The following is a 20958-nucleotide window of genomic DNA, read 5'->3' on the forward strand; positions in this document are numbered from 1 at the left end:
GAATTAAAGAAGTATGATTAATTTATCGACTAGTCACTATTTTTCGCATGTATCTATTAAAATAACTTAGAAAATTAAATTTTAAAATAAAGCACAACATCCTTTCATGACTGCCTTTCATGCGAAATTGATCAAAGTCCCCACGATTCTTTCATTTGGTCGCCTGAAATAGAAAAAGGTGCTTTGCTCTTTGTCTTATGACGATCACGAACTTTTCCAGTACTGCTCGTAGGTCTAAGATTTCTAAGTTTGAGCGGAATCGAGAATATTGCACTTGTTGTGCAGTTGCTTCTCATTTAAATAAAACTTACGAACAGTATTTGAGTTGCATGGATTGGAAAATGCTCCTAAACTAAGGGCCTTCTCATTCAACTGTTGATGCTCCACGATTCGTATATTTGAACTTGATTGAATGCAGTTCAATTTGGGTCGGGAAATCCTTTAAATTTCCTCCCAATAATTCGAAAAGTTCCACGAAAGTCGAAGTTCCTCGGAAAATTCCTTAAAATTTTATCGAAAAATCCTTAAAATTTTATCGAGAAATACCTTCAAATTTTCTTGAGAAATTCCTTCGAATTTTCTCGGAAAACTCCTTTGATTTTATTCTGAAATTTCCTTTGCATTTTCTCGGGAAATTTGATCGATTTTCCTTGGGAAATTGCTATAAATAAGGATTCATAATCCGTAGTTGGTTTTTAAACCAGGTTTCGTAGGGTAAGTCTTCGAACTGTCGTCTGAGAATGGAGGAAAGGAGGATTGTACATCGACTTGCAAAATTAGCATGATTTCGTCGACTTTATCAACAAAATCGGATACCCACAACCGAACAAATAAGGGTGCCCACGGTTGAGTTGCGCAGCCGTAGTGAAAAAATGTTTTGTTCAATTTTGAGTGGCAATTGATTGATTCGGAATTGATTGTATTTACAGTATGAATACGCATTCGAGCTTATCTGTTCAATTTAATCACTCTACTTCATGAAACCATGAAAAGGGTCAAAGGTGGTTTTTGTGTTGGATTTCACGTAACAAAAAAAAAACACACACACAGAACGACTGTATGATCTACGAAACAGTTTGTTCAACATTTTGCGGGTGAGGAAAATACTTTGCAAGTGAAAGTTTAGTGCACGTTCGATCATGTTTTTTTCTAGCACATAGAACGATCGTGCGATCATCGTTTCCATAATTACACAGAAGAATCGCACGATCATCGAAATATTTGTGCGGGTGAACAAATTAATTGGCAAAAAAGTTTTGTGCGAGTCCGATCCGTGTTTCCTCTAGCATACAGAACAATCAACTAAATTTTTGGTTCTGCATTGAGCCTGTGAGTAAATCATTTAGCAAGTAAAAGTTTAGTGAGCGTCCAGCAAGATGGGCTCGCAGAACGACCGCACGTTCATAGAAACATTTTGTTATACGTTGTGCGTTTGGTAAGACAAATGATTAGTGCGCGTTGTGTTTTTGATTATACTCGATCAAACTACACGCTACAAATATTCAACATCCCAGTGATTTCTTGTGGAGGTGCAGTCGGCTTCCATCAAAGCGAGAATCACATCAACAATTTTTTTCCTATCCCTCATTGACATGCATTCGGACACGGCCGGCGCTGGTACTGCTTAATACTGGGTCACCAGTAAAAATTTTCCTCGGGAAATTCCCTTGAACATCTTCGGGAAATTCCCTCGAATCTTTTCGGGAAATTCCTTCAAATTTCCTCTGGAAATTCCTTCGAATTTTCCGGGAAATTTTCTATGGAAATTTCTTGAATTTTCTCGGAAAATTCCTTCAAATTTCCTCGGAAAATTCCTTCGAATTTCCTTCGAATTTCCTTGGAAAATTCCATCGAATTTCCTTGGGAAATTCCATCGAATTTCCTTGGGAAATTCCATCGAATTTCCTTGGGAAATTCCATCGAATTTCCTTGGGAAATTCCATCGAATTTCCTTGGGAAATTCCATCGAATTTCCTTGGGATATTCCATCGAATTTTCTTGAGAAATTCCATCGAAAATCCTTGGGAAATTCCATTGAATTTCCTTGGAAAATTCCATCAAATTTCCTTGGGAAATTCCATCGAATTTCCTTGGGAAATTCCATCGAATTTCCTTGGGAAATTCCATCGAATTTCCTTGGGAAATTCCATCGAATTTCCTTGGGAAATTCCATCGAATTTCCTTGGGAAATTCCATCGAATTTCCTTGGGAAATTCCATCGAATTTCCTTGGGAAATTCCATCGAATTTCCTTGGGAAATTCCATCAAATTTCCTTGGGAAATTCCATCGAATTTCCTTGGAAAATTCCATCGAATTTCCTTGGGAAATTCCATCGAATTTCCTTGGGAAATTCCATCGAATTTCCTTGGGAAATTCCATCGAATTTCCTTGGAAAATTCCATCGAATTTCCTTGGGAAATTCTATCGAATTTTCTTTGGAAATTCTATCGAATTTCCTTGGGAAATTCCATCGAATTTCCTTGGGATATTCCTTCGAATTTCCTTGGGAATTTCCATCGAATTTCCTTGGGAAATTCCATCGAATTTCCTTGGGAAATTCCATCGAATTTTCTTGGGAAATTCCATCGAATTTCCTTGGGATATTCCATCGAATTTCCTTGGGATATTCCATCGAATTTCCTTGGAAAATTCCATCGAATTTCCTTGGGATATTCCATCGAATTTTCTTGAGAAATTCCATCGAAAATCCTTGGGAAACTCCATCGAATTTCCTTGGAAAATTCCATCAAATTTCCTTGGGAAATTCCATCAAATTTCCTTGGGAAATTCCATCAAATTTCCTTGGGAAATTCCATCAAATTTCCTTGGGAAATTCCATCAAATTTCCTTGGAAAATTCCATCGAATTTCCTTGGGAAATTCCATCGAATTTCCTTGGGAAATTCCATCGAATTTCCTTGGGAAATTCCATCGAATTTCCTTGGGAAATTCCATCGAATTTCCTTGGGAAATTCCATCGAATTTCCTTGGGAAATTCCATCGAATTTCCTTGGGAAATTCCGTCGAATTTCCTTAGGAAATTCCGTCGAATTTTCTTGGGAAATTCCGTCGAATTTCCTTGGGAAATTCCGTCGAATTTCCATGGGATATTCCATCGAATTTCCTTGGAAAATTCCATCGAATTTCCTTGGGATATTCCATCGAATTTTCTTGAGAAATTCCATCGAAAATCCTTGGGAAATTCCATCGAATTTCCTTGGAAAATTCCATCAAATTTCCTTGGGAAATTCCATCGAATTTCCTTGGGAAATTCCATCAAATTTCCTTGGGAAATTCCATCAAATTTCCTTGGGAAATTCCATCAAATTTCCTTGGGAAATTCCATCGAATTTCCTCGGGAAATTTCATCGAATTTCCTCGGGAAATTTCATCGAATTTCCTCGGGAAATTTCATCGAATTTCCTCGGGAAATTTCATCGAATTTCCTCGGGAAATTCCATCGAATTTCCTGGGGAAATTCCATCGAATTTCCTGGGGAAATTCCATCGAATTTCCTCGGGAAATTGTTTCGAATTTCCTCCGGAAATTCCATTGAGCTTCCTCCGGAAATTCCATCGAATTTTCTCGGGAAATTCCATCGAATTTTCTCGGGAAATTCCATCGAATTTTCTCGCGAAATTCCATCGAATTTTCTAAGGAAATTCCATCGAATTTTCTCGGGAAATTCCATCGAGTTTTTTTTGGGAAATTCCATCGAATTTCCTTGGGAAATTCCATCGAATTTCCTTGGGAAATTCCATCAAATTTCCTTGGGAAATTCCATCGAATTTCCCTGGGAAATTCCATCGAATTTTCTTGGGAAATTCCATCGAATTTCCTTGGGAAATTCCATCGAATTTTCTTGGGAAATTCCATCGAATTTCCTTGGGAAATTCCATCGAATTTCCTTGGGAAATTCCATCGAGTTTTTTTTGGGAAATTCCATCGAATTTCCTTGGGAAATTCCATCGAATTTCCTTGGGAAATTCCATCGAATTTCCCTAGGAAATTCCATCGAATTTCCCTGGGAAATTCCATCGAATTTCCTTGGGAAATTCCTTCGAATTTCCTTGGGAAATTCCATCGAATTTTCTTGGGAAATTCCATCGAATTTCCTTCGGGAAATTCCATCGAATTTTCTTGAGAAATTCCATCGAAAATCCTTGGGAAATTCCATCGAAAATCCTTGGGAAATTCCATCGAATTTCCTTGGAAAATTCCATCAAATTTCCTTGGGAAATTCCATCGAATTTCCTTGGGAAATTCCATCAAATTTCCTTGGGAAATTCCATCAAATTTCCTTGGGAAATTCCATCGAATTTCCTGGGGAAATTCCATCGAATTTCCTCGGGAAATTCTATCGAATTTTCTTGGGAAATTCCATCGATTTTCCTTGGAAAATTCCATCGAATTTCCTTGAGAAATTCCATCGAATTTCCTTGGGAAATTCTATCGAATTTCCTTGGGAAATTCTATCGAATTTCCTTGGGAAATTCTATCGAATTTCCTTGGGAAATTCTATCGAATTTCCTTGGGAAATTCTATCGAATTTCCTTGGGAAATTCTATCGAATTTCCTTGGGAAATTCTATCGAATTTCCTTGGGAAATTTTACCGAATTTCCTTGGGAAATTCTATCGAATTTCCTTGGGAAATTCTATCCAATTTCCTTGGGAAATTCCATCGAATTTCCTTGGGATATTCCATCGAATTTCCTTGGGATATTCCATCGAATTTCCTTGGAAAATTCCATCGAATTTCCTTGGGATATTCCATCGAATTTCCTTGGGATATTCCATCGAATTTTCTTGAGAAATTCCATCGAAAATCCTTGGGAAATTCCATCGAATTTCCTTGGGAAATTCCATCAAATTTCCATGGGAAATTCCATCGAATTTCCTTGGAAAATTCCATCGAATTTCCTCGGGAAATTCCATCGAATTTCCTTGGGAAATTCCATCGAATTTCCTTGGGAAATTCCATCGAATTTCCTTGGGAAATTCCATCGAATTTCCTTGGGAAATTCCATCGAATTTCCTTGGGAAATTCCATCGAATTTCCTTGGGAAATTCCATCGAATTTCCTTGGGAAATTCCATCGAATTTCCTCGGGAAATTCCTTCGAATTTCCTCGGGAAATTCCTTCGAATTTCCTCGGGAAATTCCATCAAATTTCCTTGGGAAATTCCTTCGAATTTCCTTGGGAAATTCCTTCGAATTTCCTTGGGAAATTCCATCGAATTTCCTTGGAAAATTCCATCGAATTTCCTTGGAAAATTCCATCGAATTTCCTTGGAAAATTCCATCGAATTTCCTTGGAAAATTCCATCGAATTTCCCTGGGAAATTCCATCGAATTTCCCTGGGAAATTCCATCGAAAATCCTTGGGAAATTCCATCGAATTTCCTTGGGAAATTCCATCGAATTTCCGTGGGAAATTCCATCGAATTTCCTTGGGAAATTCCATCGAATTTCCTTGGGAAATTCCATCGAATTTCCTTGGGAAATTCTATCGAATTTCCTTGGGAAATTTCATCGAATTTCCTTGGGAAATTTCATCTAATTTCCTTGGAAAATTCCTTCGAATTTCCTCGGGAAATTCCTTCGAATTTCCTCGGGAAATTCCTTCGAATTTCCTCTGGAAATTCCTTCGAATTTCCTCGGGAAATTCCTTCGAATTTCCTCGGGAAATTCCTTCGAATTTCCTCGAATTCCTTCGAATTTTCTCGGAAAATTCCTTCGAATTTCCTTGGAAAACTCCTTCGAATTTCTTCAGGAAATTCCTTCGAATTTCCTCGAAATTCCTTCGAATTCCTCGAAATTCCTTCGAATTTCCTCGAAATTCCTTCGAATTCCTCGAAATTCCTTCGAATTTCCTCGAAATTCCTTCGAATTTCCTCGGAAATTCCTTCGAATTCCTCGAAATTCCTTCGGATTTCCTGGTGAAATTCCTTCGAATTTCCTCGGGAAATTCCTTCGAATTTCCTCGGGAAATTCCTTCGAATTTCCTCGGGAAATTCCTTCGAAATTCCTCGGGAAATTCCTTTGAATTTCCTCGGGAAATTCCTTCGAATTTCCTTGGAAAAGATCTTCGAATTTTCTTGGGAAATTCCTTCGAATTCCTTTGGGAAAGTCCTTCAAATTTCCTCCAAAGTTATCTTTCGAATTTCCTCGGAAAATTCCTTCGAATTTCCTCGGAAAATTCCTTCGAATTTCCTCGGAAAATTCCTTCGAATTTCCTCGGAAAATTACTTCGAATTTCCTCGGAAAATTACTTCGAATTTCCTCGGAAAATTCCTTCGAATTTACTCGGAAAATTCCTTCGAATTTACTCGGAAAATTCCTTCGAATTTACTCGGAAAATTCCTTCGAATTTTCTCTGAGAATTCCTTCGAGTTTCCTCTGAGAATTCCTTCGAATTTCCTCGAAATTCCTCCGAATTCCTCGGAAATTCCTTCAAATTTCTCGAAATTCCTTCGAATTTCCTCAGGACATTCCTTCGAATTTCCTCGAGAAATTCCTTTGCATTTCGAAATTCCTTCGAATTTCCTCGGGAAATTCCTTCGAATTTCCTCGAAATTCCTTCGAATTTCCTCGAAATTCCTTCGAATTTCCTTGGAAATTCCTTCGAATTTCCTCAGAAATTCCTTCGAATTCCTCGAAATTCCTTCGAATTTCTTCGAAATTCCTTCGAATTTCCTCGAAATTCCTTCGAATTCCTCGAAATTCCTTCGAATTTCCTCGGGAAATTCCTTCGAGTTTCATCCGGAAATTCCTTTGAATTTCCTCCGGAAATTCCTTTGAATTTCCTCCGGAAAATCCTTCGAATTTCCTCGGGAAAATCCTTCGAACTTCCTCGGGAAAATCCTTCGAATTTCCTCGGAAAATTACTTTGAATTTCCTCGGAAAATTACTTCGAATTTCCTCGGAAAATTACTTCGAATTTCCTCGGGAAATTCCTTCGAATTTCCTCGGAAAATTCCTTCGAATTTCCTCGGAAAATTCCTTCGAATTTCCTCGGGAAATTCCTTCGAATTTCCTCGGGAAATTCCTTCGAATTTCCTCGGGAAATTCCTTCGAATTTCCTCGGGAAATTCCTTCGAATTTCCTCGGGAAATTCCTTCGAATTTTCTCGGGAAATTCCTTCGAATTTCCTCGGGAAATTCCTTCGAATTTCCTCGAGAAATTCCTTTGAATTTCCTCGGGAAATTCCTTCGAATTTCCTCGGGAAATTCTTTCGAATTTTCTCGGGAAATTCCTTCGAATTTTCTCGGGAAATTCCTTCGAATTTCCTCGGGAAATTCCTTCGAATTTCCTCGGGAAATTCCTTCGAATTTCCTCGGGAAATTCCTTCGAATTTCCTCGGAAAATTTTCTCGAATTTCCTCGGAAAATTTTCTCGAATTTCCTCGGGAAATTCCTTCGAATTTCCTTGGGAAATTCCTTCGAATTTCCTTGGGAAATTCCTTCGAATTTCCTCGGGAAATTCCTTCGAATTTCCTCGGGAAATTCCTTCGAATTTCCTCGGGAAATTCCTTCGAATTTCCTCGGAAAATTTTCTCGAATTTCCTCGGGAAATTCCTTCGAATTTCCTCGGGAAATTCCTTCGAATTTCCTCGGGAAATTCCTTCGAATTTCCTCCGGAAATTCCTTCGAATTTCCTCGGGAAATTCCTTCGAATTTCCTCGGGAAATTCATTCGAATTTACTCGGGAAATTCATTCGAATTTATTCGGGAAATTCATTCGAATTTCCTTGGGAAATTCATTCGAATTTCCTTGCGAAATTCATTCGAATTTCCTTGGGAATTTCCTTCGAATTTCCTCGGGAATTTCCTTACAATTTCCTTGGCAAATTCCTTCGAATTTCCTTGGAAAATTCCTTCGAATTTCTTTGGGAAAGTCCTTCGAATTTCCTCGGGAAGTTTCTTCGGAAACATCTTAGGCTGGATTAAGAATCAAATTCGCCATCTCCGGATTGGCAATCCTACGCCTTTGCTCGCAAGGCTACCTGGATGCAATGCAATGGAGGTCATTTTCGGGTCAAGATTTTTATTTCCAAGCTCATCTGCCAATTGAAGTTATTCTGAAATAACGTTCAAACTTAGTCTTAATCCTATCCAAATTCAATTAATTCAAGTTTATTAATTAATAAAATAAACTCAATATAAGTCCATTATAAATTGAATTTACAATTAGTGCAAATCCTTATTGCCAACATTAGAATTACAATTACAAAATCAGATTTATTTAAAAATGCACCGTTCACAAAAGAAAATCCTCCATGATATGGATAAGGCATTGCCGCTATGGTTGTTTCGAGTCACGCAAATTTAGAGTTCCTCGTCGAATCATTTCAATCCAAAGCTATCGCTGGTTGTCACTCATGCGACATTAAGCCGCGTATTTCTTTTCCTGTATGGATAGGCAAAAACGTGACGCCATAATCCTTTGTCAATATGAACTTCCGTCGTCCAATGCCGTGGTTAAAACATCTTTACGCGAAGTGAGTTTTTTTTCTATCATTTTCGGTGCACCACGAGCGAAAAGTATGCTCCGGGCGAGGAATCACGTCTGGAAATATTTGTGTGTGCAAGAATGGCGTGTCGAAAAATAAATGTCCAAGTCCAACCAACAAACGATATGCATGCATATTTATGCGGCCTATCTACCCCGGTTCGGTAATCGAGTGTCGTGTTATTCGCTTTTTTTCACCCACCCCATTAAGATATGTCGGGTAATGGATGTCGCACCGGATGATGAGGGGGATGGGAAGCATTCTGCAATTTATTGCCGGCTGAACTTCATTTGTCGTAATCAGATCGTGTATCATAATTATACGGGGTTCAAGAGTGTAGGTTTTCGGTACTTTCCGTTTTCTTCCGGAACATGGCAGAACGATGGAAAGAAGTTCGTCCGGATGCCGGAGGATGCTATCGCCGAAGTGAGTGAATTATGAACGATGGGAGATTTGGGATAGTTAATGGTCCTTTCCGGTGAAGCACGCAATTATGTTCGCTCACTGGACTAGTTCCGAGGGCTCGAGGCTTTCGTTTTCTACGAATTATGATTGCTAGTGGAATAAACGCAGGCCCTAATTTGACGAGGGAACGAGCATCCTTTTCAGCACAAATTCTAGGAAGTTATGAGAATTTTATTTCATTCAAGATTGATGGACTAGACTAAACAGCCATTTACACATATGTAACCGTTTGGAGGCATTTCTCGAAACTGGTAATCCTGACTGAGTGGTACTAAACACTTGCGTTCATAGCTCATCCCTATCATTATTAATGACATTCGTGTCAAGTTATGGATCTGGAATATGTCACCGGAAAATCCGCCATCGCTTATGTTGCTACAACATTTCGATTCACCGGAGGATGTTCCTTCAAGCAGAAATTTGTTACCAACGTGACGATTACAGCAACTGACGAATGTCACTGCCTATCAGCGTCGTACATTTCCGGAAGCGCGACGTCCTTCTGATTTGTTGTACACCTGTCTATCCGTACACGAGGGAGAATATTGCGCCCAGCAAGTCGCGATAAAAAAAACCACCCGGTATCATGGAAGTAAGCCAAAATGACAGCCTAACGGTGTGTAGTTTTGCCTTTACTTCTGCTACGGTGCAAATTATTTACCATTTTCCAGACGAGTGCTCCTTCGCCTTCCTTCTAGGTCTTCATCACCCGTCGTCTTGGTCGGCAGAAATTCTTTCTCCCCATACTTGTCGTTGGCACATTTTCGGACTAGAAATTCTCCTTCCACCGTCATTGTCAACCGTTGCCGTCTATTTTCCCATTGTGTTGCGCGAACGATGTCCCATTCAGGATGACAACGACGATGAAAAGGACAAACTACTCTGCCGCTGCATTCGAAGGCACGGAAACGGAACGGACCCACGGCTGCGGTGGGTGGTATGCCAAATCCCCAGACCATTCCATCGGTGGTGATGATGGTGGTGGTGGTGCGCGACTCAGCCTAGTGCTGCTGCTGCTGCCACTTGCGACAAGATTAGAGAGGCTCAAGTGTGCACTTGGAAGCAATCGCCGCCACCGTTACCGTCGTTGTCAGCCATGTTGTGGCACAACTATGTGTAATATCTTTAGGTATGTGCTTTGGACTTCGGGGGATAGGAATCATCCCCACGTCACCGGACGGCGATGCCCTTGTAGGTGTTTCATGTTTCCATCGCAAGGGAGAGAGGAGATACAATGCGATTAAATTGTTGAAAACGGGACACGTGAGCTTCTATAACATGTGGATGAATCCTTTTAGAAGATGTTCGCTCTTAGAATTTCAATCCGGTGTGTGAATCGTTTGGAATAAGAGGGCCTCAATATGGATACCAATTAACCTCTAACGAAGACATGAAATTACCATTCCATTGGTCCAGAGTTTGTTGTTTTAAGAATGCTCAGAACGTTATATATTTCACATTAAACCATTTTTTTTGCAAGGCTCTTTCTAGCTTTTAGAATCTTTTATATCTATAAAAATGAGTTTCGGTTTCCTTTGTCATGAAAAGATTGTCAAACTTGCATGACTTTTAAAAGTTGGAATATGTTTTTTAATTGGATTTTAACTAATATCAGGTTGCATTAAACATAATTTGAATTAAGATTCACAACATTAATTGAATCAAGACTTCTTGAGTTGTATTAGATTTTTATTAAAATTTCAACCCAAAACCCAATTCATATCCAATCTAAATTCAGTTCAAATCCAAACTTAATCCAATCCGAATCTGATCCAAATCCAATCCAAATCCAAATCTAATCTTAATCCAATTAAAATTCAACCCAAATCCAATCAAAATCCAATCCGAATTCAACCCAAATCCAACTCAAATCCAATCCAAATTCAATCAAAATCCTATCCAAATCTAATCTCTATTCAAATTCAATTCATATCCAATCCAAATTCAACCCAAATCCAAACTTAATCTAATCCAAATCTAATCTCAATCCAATCCAAACCCAATTCAAATCTAATCCAATTTCAAACCAAATCCAATTCAAATTCAACTTGAATCCCAACTTAATCCAATCCAAATCTAGTCTCAATCCAAGTCAATTCCAATCCAAACCCAATTAAAATCCAATCCAAATCCAAACTTAATCCAATCCAAATCTAATCTCAATCCAATCCAAAACAAATCCAATCCAAATTCAACCTAAATCCAAACTTAATTCAATCCAAATCTAATTTTAATCCAATCCTAATCTAATTTTACTTCAATCCTAATCTTATTTTAATCCAATCCGAATCCAATAAAATCTAAACCAAATCCAATCCAAATCCAAACTTAATCCAATCCAAATTTAATCTTAGTCCGATCCAAATCCAAATCTAATTTCAATCCAATCCAATTCCAAACCAAATCCAATGCAAATCCAATCCAAATTTAATCTTAATCCGATCCGATCCAAATTCAAATCCAATTTCAATCCAATCCAATTCCATTCCAAATCCAATCCAAATCCAATTCAAATCCAATCCAATTCCAATCCAAATCCAATCCAAATCTAATCTCAATCCAATCCAAAATAAATCCAATCCAAATCCAATTCAATTCAGTTCATTTTCATTCTGATTTCCATTGCACTTTATATTTGCCACGTTTTCTACACATTGTGAAAATTTGGAAAATATGAAACAAAGTGCAAAGGGAATTGGGAAAGAAATTGTACTCGCTACCTTCAACCCTACTGACTAAAGTTCTATTATGCTCAACTTCCTTATCCTTATTTTTAGAAACGCGCAGCATACTACTCTAATCACGTTCCGATATTTTAGTTTCCTTTTATGGAAACCCATCTTCATTTGTTGACATTCCTTGCGTCCTTGCGTAGAAAATTTTCCACCAGGATTCCGCCCACTAATGTGTCATTCACGCGCACAACTATTATTATCATTTGTCCCGCCTTAGCACTTTTCCACTCCATGATCCCCGGAGAATAGTTGACAGAAAAGCTCACGTAGACAGTTGGTGCTGCTACTACTATAGTAAGAGGATACCGTCGGAAAAACTTGTCACTTCGTTTCTTCTCGCAGAAAACCTTGCCTTTGAAACACTATTTATTGCCCATACCGGCAAAGAATGAACCGAGACTGTTGTTGTATTCTTGTATAGAGATACTGTTTGTACTGCGGGATGGCTGCTTGTTGGGTGGTGGTGCCTCACCGCACCATAATCGCCGTCAAAACATACTAAGTGCTGATTATTGTACGTGTGCTCATGCAGGGATGCATGGTACGAAAAGCTGACTACCGAACCAAGGTGCTAACCGCGAAGGTGGAAGAAGGTTGAATTAAAATTTTAAATATTTTATCACGTTTAGGGTACTTGGCAGCGTTACGTGATGAAGCTGCGAGGAGACCCTAGTCCTTTTTTTCTGTCTGCTGCCGGGGTGGAGTTGATTTTTCCACAGTATGACGTGCGTTGCACACCTTGGGTCTTTAAGGTTCGCGCTTGTAGATATGTGAGAAAAAGGTATTTAAAAAAAAACTTTATTTCTATGATTTGTTATGTTCGTACAAAGATTATCACATGAGATGGTGACATGAGACGGTGACGGTGGTTTTTAGGAAGATCGAATGAATGCACTAAGTAGTTTTGGCTGTAGTACACAGCAATCAGTGACGTAAATTCTTGAAACGTACCTAAAAATCCGATATAATTGATCGTGCCTTCACCTCACATCAACGTATTATCACATCGAACGTCATTAGATTCGATCGAGAATAATCATGACCAAGCTAAGTCAACCCATTAATTATTCCACAAGACAATCAGTTATCCACATGGACGGACGGATAAAATATGTTCCAGAGACGCTTATCAGCATTTGCTCTTCATTTGATCCAAATAATCAAGATGATCTCGCAGGTTTCCTTCAACTACCCGTCGGAAAACCTATCATCGGTAGGAAGTAAAATATATAATTCTGCAGGTATCGGACCGGATAGTCTGCATTTTTAGAGTTTTAAATCTATAGATTTGAGTTGGATTTTTAGACTCTAAGATTAAATGAGATTAGTTTTTTTTATTTCTAGATAGGGGGACAGACGGCTTTGGCAGGTTTTGTTCTATTATTGGCAGGGGGGTTATTGTCGACCAAATTTTATGAAATTTGGCCACAATATTCTTTGATATGCAAAGAATGTTCAGGCCAAATTTGAGCCTAGTCAGTCATAAAAAAAACCCTGCCAATAATAGAACAAAACCTGCCAAAGCCGTCATTCCCCCTATATAATTTTTTAATTTTATTAATTCTTTACATTTTTCTTTATTTATAGATTTTCTAATATCTAGATTTAATATTTTGAAGTTTTATAATTTTAGTATTTTAAAATTAAAAAAATATTTTTCAATAGGGGAACAGACGGCTTTGGCAGGTTTTGTTCTATTATTGGCAGGAGGGTTTTTGTCTACCGAATTTTATGAAATTTGGCCACAATGTTCTTTGATATGCAAAGAATGTTTGGGCCAAATTTGAGCATAATCAGTCATAAAAAACCCCCCTGCCAATAATAGAATAAAACCTGCCAAAGCCGTCATTACCCCTACTTTAATTGTTAAATTTTTCAATTTGTGATTTTCTCAGTATTTTAATTTATAAATTTTTAGATTTTTTGAGTTTAAGATATTTAGATTTATAGATCTTTAGACTTGAATAATTTTGAATTTTAAGGTTATCAGATTTTAAAATATTAAGTGTTAAGATTTTCAGATTTAGAGGTTTTTAGATATAAGAATAAATCTTTAGATATTTAAATTGCTAGATATTCAAACTTAAAAAACTTCGTAGATTGTCAAATTTTTAGATATTCAGATTTCCCATTTTTTTAGGGGGGTCCCGTAGCGTAGTTGGCTACACGTTCGCTCTTCTTCTTCTTCTTATTGGCATTACATCCCAACACTGGGACAGAGCCGCCTCGCAGCTTAGTGTTCATTAAGCACTTCCACAGTTATTAGCTGCGAGGTTTCTAAGCCAAGTTACCATTTCTGCATTCGTATATCATGAGGCTAACACGATGATACTTTTATGCCCAGGGAAGTCGAGACAATTTCCAATCCGAAAATTGCGTAGACCGGCAGCCTCAGCATGGTCTTGCTTTGTAGCCGCGCGTCTAACCGCACCCCTACACGTTCGCCTTACAAGCGAATAGTCATGGGTTCGATTCCCAGCCCCTCCACCAAACCCTCGTCAGTCGCCGGATGCGCAGCCTATGCGGTGGCGTATTGGGGAGACGACTGCCTGATGACGACTGACAAATTGTTCTTCTCGGAAGCATTCCTCCAACGTACCCGGATAAATGGCAACCGAACAATGCAACGACCATTGGATTCACGACACGGACGAAATGGACACAATGGACTCACGGTGAGATGGACTAGCACGACAACAACAATAAATAATGGAAAAATCTAAAAATAGATATGTGTGGATTCTGGCTGCAGAATACCACAGCAGATCTTAGATTTTTAGATTTACAGATCTATACTTTATTTATCTCAGGATTTTTTAATTTTTTAACTTTTGAAGTTTTTTGATTTTTAAATTTCTAGATATTTGAATTTAAACGTTTTTGGATTTGCATATTTTTAGATTTTCAGATACCTAAAAAATAGAGTCGCACATCTGAAGATTTTTTAAATTTTTTATTAAAAAAATTGTGAGATTTTAAGATTTGTAGTTTTTAGATTTTCAGATTTCTAGATTTTAGGATCTCTGAATTTTTCAGCTATTTCAATATTTTTAAACTTATGGTTTTTGATTTTCTATATTAGAAATATTTTTTTAGGGGCCCTCCTTAGCCGTGCGGTAAGACGCGCGGCTACAAAGCAAGACCACGCTGAGGGTGGCTGGGTTCGATTCCCGGTGCCGGTCTAGGCAATTTTCGGATTGGAAATTGTCTCGACTTCCCTGGGCATAAAAGTATCATCGTGCTAGCTTCATGATTTACGAATGCAAAAATGGTAACCTGGTTTAGAAACCTCGCAGTTAATAACTGTGGAAGTGCTCAATGAACACTAAGCTGCGAGGCGGCTCTGTCCCAGTGTGGGGATGTAATGCCAATAAGAAGAAGAAGAAGAAGATATTAGAAATTTAGAGACAATACTTGACCGCACGCGATATCGGCTTCCCCACTGATACTCTTCCCTCCCTCTTCATACGGGAGCTTAGTAGAAGGAAGTTCGTGAGATTTATACCATCACAAATATTGCCCTCCGCTCGTTTTCAAATCGAGTTCTATGAAAACATTCTTCATGCCTGTCAAATGCTAACGGAACTATCAAATCTATGCTCTAATTCTATCTAAGTCTAAGTTTGGAAGATGATATTAGCATTTCCATATTATTAGATATTTAGTGTTAAAGATTTGAAGATTTAAAGATTTCGAACCATCTAAAATTTTAAAATTTAATTTTTTTAGGTTTATACAATGTTAAATTCAAAGATTTTAGGATCTTTAAGTATTTAAATGTTTAGATTTTTATATTTTTGGATTATTAATATTTCAGATTTTTAATATTTTAAATTTTAGGATATCTAAAATTTTTAGATTTTCAGATTCAGAAAGTCTACAAATCTAAAAACATAAGAATCTAAAAATCTTAAAATCGTAAAATCCAAAAATTAAAAATAAATAAAAACTGAAAACTTGAAAAATTTTAAATTTCATGATCTAGAAATCTAAAAAATGATTCTTTAAATCTAAAATCATTGAATCAGAAAAACTAAAAATCTTAAAATATAAAAAAAAAATTAAATTAAATAAATAAATAAATAAAAAAGTCTTAAAATTTAAACAGTTAAATAATTTAAAAATGAAATAAACAAAAAAAATACAAATTTAAGAATATAAAAATCCAAAAAAAAATAACATCTATACATTTCAAAATCTAAAAGTTCTTAAATCAGAAGATGTTAAGTTCTAGAAATATAAATTATTAAAATTTTCAAATAAGAATCTTAAAATATCGAAATTTTAATAAATCTGAAATTTTTAAAATCTTTTTATATAAATATAAACTTATTTTTTTGAATCCAAAAATCTAAAAATAAAGAATAAAAATTATGATCATCCGAAAGACTTAAAACAAAATAAAAATAAGTTATTTTTTTTTATATACAAAAATTGAAAAACATATGAAATAATTCAGGAATCTTAAATTTATAAAATCAATAATCCAGAATCCTAAAATCCTTTAGCTCAAAAACCTATGAATTGAAAAAATATAGAAATCTTTGAATCTATAAATCTAAAAGTCTGAATAGCTGAAAATCTTAAAAGGGAAGAATCTATAAATTTATAAACCGCAGAATTAAAAAAAGAAAACATTTAAATTAAAAAATCGAAGATTTAAAAATTCTGAGATTTAAAAATCTAAGATAAAAAAATAATAATATTGAGATCCTAAAATTAAAAGATCTAAAATTTAAGAAATTTAAAAATCTAAAAATTTAAAAACAGAAATCTAATTTTAAAAATTATAAAAATCTAAAAATCTTGAAACCTAAAAATCGAAAAATAAAAAAATCTAAAAATCTAGAAATCTAAAAATTTGAAAATCTAAGAAACTATGGATTTTAACAAAAAACTAAAAATTTCAATATCTCAAAATTTTTAAATCTGAAAATCTGAAAATCTCAAAATTTTAAAATTTTAAAAATCTATTGACCTAAAATTTTAAAAATGTTAAAATTTAAAAATACTAAAATTTAAAAATCTAAACATTTAAAAGAAATCAAAAATCCTTATTTAATATCTAATCTAAATAAAATAAAATATCTAATATCTAATCTAAATAAAATAAATCTTGAATTTTAAAAATCTAAGGATTCAAAAATCTATAAATCTAAAACTTTGATGATCTAAAAATCTTAAAATTTAAAAAATCCAAAAATCTAAAAAATTCAAATTCTAAAAATCTAAAAACTTAAAAATCCAAAAATCTAAAAAACTAAAAATTTAAAAATTTCAAAAAAATCTAAAAATCTAAAAATTCTAAAATCTAGGAATCTGAAAATCTGAAATTCTAGAAATCTTAAAGAAATTCTTAAAAATCTAAAAATACAAAAATTTAAGGTTCTAAAATTATAAAAATCTATACATTTAAAAATTCAAAAATCTAACATAAATCGAAAGGAAATTTAAAAATTTAAAGATCTGAAAATCTAAAAATCTAAGATTCCAGAAATTTAAAAATCTAGAAATCTAAAATTATGAGGTTTAAAAAATCTTAAAATTCAAAAAACTAAAAATTTAAAAATTCAAAAAAAATTAAATCTAAGAAGCTGAAAATCTGAAAATCTAAAAATTTAAAAATATAAAAATCTAAAAATCTAAAATTTTAAAAATCTATAAATCAAATTCTAAAAATCTCAAAATTTAAAAAACTAAAAATTTCAAAATCTCAAAATTTTTAAATTTGAAAACCTAAAAATTTAAAAATTTAAAAATCGAAAAATCAAAAATTTCAAAAGTCTTATAATCAAATATTCTAAAAATCTTAAAATTTAAAAATCTAAACATCTAAAAAAGTTAGAAATCTCAAAATCTAAAAATATGAGGTTTAAAAAATCTTAAAATTCAAAGAACTAAAAATTTAAAAATTCAAAAAAAATTAAATGTGGAAATCTCAAAATCTAAAAATCTTAAAATCTTAAAATTTAAAAATATAAGAATCAAAAAATCTAATATAAAAAAAAAGTTTATAATCATTTTATAAAAAATAAATTATGAAAATCTTAAAATCTAATTTCAAAAATTACAAAAATCTACAAATCTTAAAACCTAAAAATCGAAAAATAAAAAAATCTAAAAATCTAGAAATCTAAAAATATGAAGATCTAAAAAACTTTGGATTTCAACAAAAAACTAAAAATTTCAAAATCTCAATTTTTTTAAATCTGAAAATTTGAAAATCTCAAAATTTAAAAATTTTAAAAATCTATTGACCTAAAATTTTAAAAATGTTGAAATTTAAAAATACAAAAATTTAAAAATCTAAACATCTAAAAGAAATCCAAAATCCTTATTTAGATTCTATCTAATCTAAATAAAATAAAGTATCTAATATCTAATCTAAATAAAATAAAATAAATCTTGAATTTTAAAAATCTAAAGATTCAAAAATCTATAAATCTAAAAATTTGATGATCTTAAAATCTTAAAATTAAAAAAATCCAAAAATCTAAAAATTCAGAAATCTAAAAATCTAAAAATTAAAAATCCAAAAATCTAAAAAACTAAAAATTAAAAAATTAAAAAAAAATCTAAAAATCTAAAAATTGTAAAATCTAGGAATCTGAAAATCTGAAATTATAGAAATCTTAAAGAAATTCTTAAAAATCTAAAAATACAAAAATTTAAGGTTCTAAAAATTATAAAAATCTATACATTTAAAAATCTAAAAATCTAACATAAATCGAAAGGAAATTTAAAAATTTAAAGATCTGAAAATCTAAAAATCTAAAAATCTAAGATTCCAGAAATTTAAAAATCTAGAAATCTAAAATTATGAGTTTTAAAAAATCTTAACATTCAAAAAACTAAAAATTTAAAAATTCCAAAAAAATTTAAATCTAAGAAGCTGAAAATCTGAAAATCTAAAAATTTAAAAATATAAAAATCTAAAAATCAAAAATCTATAAATCAAATTCTAAAAACCTCAAAATTAAAAAAAACTAAGAATTTCAAAATCTCAAAATTTAAAAATTTATAAATCGAAAAATCAAAAATTTCATAAATTATAATAATCAAATATTCTAAAAATCTAAAAATTTCAAAATCTAAACATCTAAAAAAGTTTTAAATCTCAAAATCTAAAAATATGAGGTTTAAAAAATCTTAAAATTCAAAAAACTAAAAATTTAAAAATTCAAAAAAAATTAAATGTAAAAATCTGAAAATCTAAAAATCTGAAAATCTAAAAATTTTAAAATATAAAAATCAAATATCTAAAATAAAAAAAAAGTTTATAATAAATCTAAAATTCTAAAAATCTCAAAATTTAAAAAACTAAAAATTTCAAAATCTCAAAATTCTTAAATCTGAAAATCTAAAAATTTAAAAATTTAAAAATCGGGAAATCAAAAATTTCAAAAATCTATTGATCTAAAATTCTAAAAATCTTAAAATTTTAAAATCTAAACATCTAAAAATGGTTTGAAATCTCAAAATCTAAAACAAAATCTTAAAATCTAAAAAAAATCTTGAAATCTTAAAATTTAAAAATCTAAACATCTAAAAAAAGTTTGTAATCCCAAAATCTAAAAAAACTTAAATTTCAAAAAAATCTTAAAATCTAAGAGATTCAAAAATCCATAAATCTAAAAATCTGACGGTCTTAAAATCTTGAAATTTAAAGATCCAAAAATCTAAAAATTAAAAATTTAAAGATCTAAAAATTTTAAAAATTCAAAAATATAAAAAACTAAAAATCCAAAAAAAAACGCAAAAATTTAAAATTTTTAAAATTATAAAAAATCTAGAAATCCTAAAACCTGAAAATCTAAAAAAAATTAAATCCAGAAATCCAAAAAACTAAAAACTAAAAACCTGAGAATTAAAAAATCTAAAAATCTATAAATATTAAAAATTTGAAAATCTCAAGTTTTTTAAAACCCTAAAATCTAAAAATCTGAAAATCTAAGTATTTAAAAAATCAAAAATCTAATAATCTAAAAAAAATAAAATTTAAAAATCTAAGTCTAAAATTTGTAAAATCTTCAAAAATACAAATATTTGAAAATCTAAAAATTTAAACATTCAAAAATCCAGAAATCTAAAAATCTAAAAACCATGAAATTTAAAAATTCTTAAATCTAAACATCTAAAAATCTAAAAATCCATAAATCTAGAAATCTAAAAATTAAAAAAATTAAATATCTAGAAATCCAGAAATCTGAAGGTCTGAAAATACGAATGTTTAAACATTTTCAAATCTAAAAATTTTCAAATCTGAAAATCTAAAAATTTAAAAATCAGAAAAATCGAGGAATCTAGAAATCTAAAAATCTAAAAATATAAAAATCTTAACATTTACAAATTGAAAAATTTAAAAATCAAAAGTTATAAAAATCTCTAAATCTGAAGATCTGAAATTCTGAAGGTTCTAAAAATCTAAAAAAAAAAATATAAAAAATCTTATAATCTTAAAATCGAAAGATTAAAAAATCAAAAATCTAAAAATTCAAAAATCTAAAAATTGAAAAAAAAATGAAAATCTAGAAATTTAAAAATCTTTGAATTTAAAGATCTGAAATTCTAAAAATATTCGAAAAAGAATCTTAAACATCTAAAAATTCAAAAATTAAAGAGTTTTAAAAATTATAAAAATCTATACATCTAAAAATCTCAAAATCTCAAGTTCTAAAAATCTGAAAATCTCAAAGTCTAAAATTCTAAAAATCTACAAATCTAAAAATCTAAATGTCTGAAAATCTAAAAATCGAAAGGAAATTTAAAAATTTATAAATCTGAAATTCTAAAAATTTAAGAATTTAAAAGTCTAAAAATTTAAAAATTTCAAAATGTAAAAATCTTAAAATCTAGAATTTTTGAAAAATCTCATATAAATAATCTAAAATAAAAAATTCTAATAATTTAAAAATCTAAAAATCTAAAAAGTTAAAACTTTTTTAAAATATATAAAAATCTAAAAATATAAGAATCTAGAAATACAAAAGTCTAAAAAATCTAAAAATACTAAAAAATTCAAAATCTCAAAATTTTAAGAATCTTAAAATATAAAAATCTATAAATCTAAGAATTCAAAAATTCAAAAATCTAAAAATAAAAAAAAATAAAATTCTAAGTATAAAATTCTAAAAATCTTCAAAAATACAAATATTTGAAAATCTAAAAATTTCAAGATTCAAAAATCCAAAAATCTAAAAACCATAAAATTTAAAAATCCTTAAATCTAAAAATCCAGAAATCTA

The 20958-nt window shown here is 32.1% G+C and overlaps 1 protein-coding gene across 16 annotated transcripts in view; it reads left to right on the forward strand.

Moving 5' to 3' along the window:
* The window catches only part of LOC134223481 (heterogeneous nuclear ribonucleoprotein L), an 896804-nt gene that overhangs the window by 418509 nt on the left and 457337 nt on the right, over positions 1-20958 (forward strand). The gene's annotated exons all lie outside the window — the stretch shown is intronic.

The sequence above is a fragment of the Armigeres subalbatus genome, chromosome 3 (genome assembly GCF_024139115.2).
Source record: "Armigeres subalbatus isolate Guangzhou_Male chromosome 3, GZ_Asu_2, whole genome shotgun sequence".
Classification (NCBI taxonomy): Eukaryota; Metazoa; Arthropoda; class Insecta; order Diptera; family Culicidae; genus Armigeres; species Armigeres subalbatus.